Below are 257 nucleotides of genomic sequence, written 5' to 3'. Positions count from 1 at the left end.
CGACGGTCTCTCCCGCCGATTTCAAATATCACTAGGTTTCAGAGTGAACACCCGGACCTCCTCACCCTTGGGGCAGGAACGAGCAGTTTGGGTCGTTTCCACCCCAGAGATGACCTCCCACTGACTCAGGACATTACATTCCAGCGTTAAGAGCCAGCACCCAGCTGCTGCAGGCGTGGGCACGTTAACGGCCGGGCTCGGGGACCCGACAGGTCTTTTCCAACCCAAACAATTCCCAGCTTTCTTCAGGACACGAG

The 257-nt window shown here is 57.2% G+C and overlaps 1 protein-coding gene across 1 annotated transcript in view; it reads right to left on the bottom strand.

Annotated features, from left to right (window-relative positions):
• Window positions 1-257, bottom strand: part of CAPN15 (calpain 15) — a gene marked incomplete at its 5' end in the record, with an annotated part of 3,296 nt that overhangs the window by 2,706 nt on the left and 333 nt on the right. The window lies entirely within an intron of this gene.

Source organism: Merops nubicus, unplaced genomic scaffold (assembly GCF_000691845.1).
Source record: "Merops nubicus isolate BGI_N331 unplaced genomic scaffold, ASM69184v1 scaffold39965, whole genome shotgun sequence".
Lineage (NCBI taxonomy): Eukaryota > Metazoa > Chordata > Aves > Coraciiformes > Meropidae > Merops > Merops nubicus.
The sequence above is the reverse complement of the archived record's forward strand: the minus strand, read 5'-3'. Positions and strand labels throughout refer to the sequence as shown.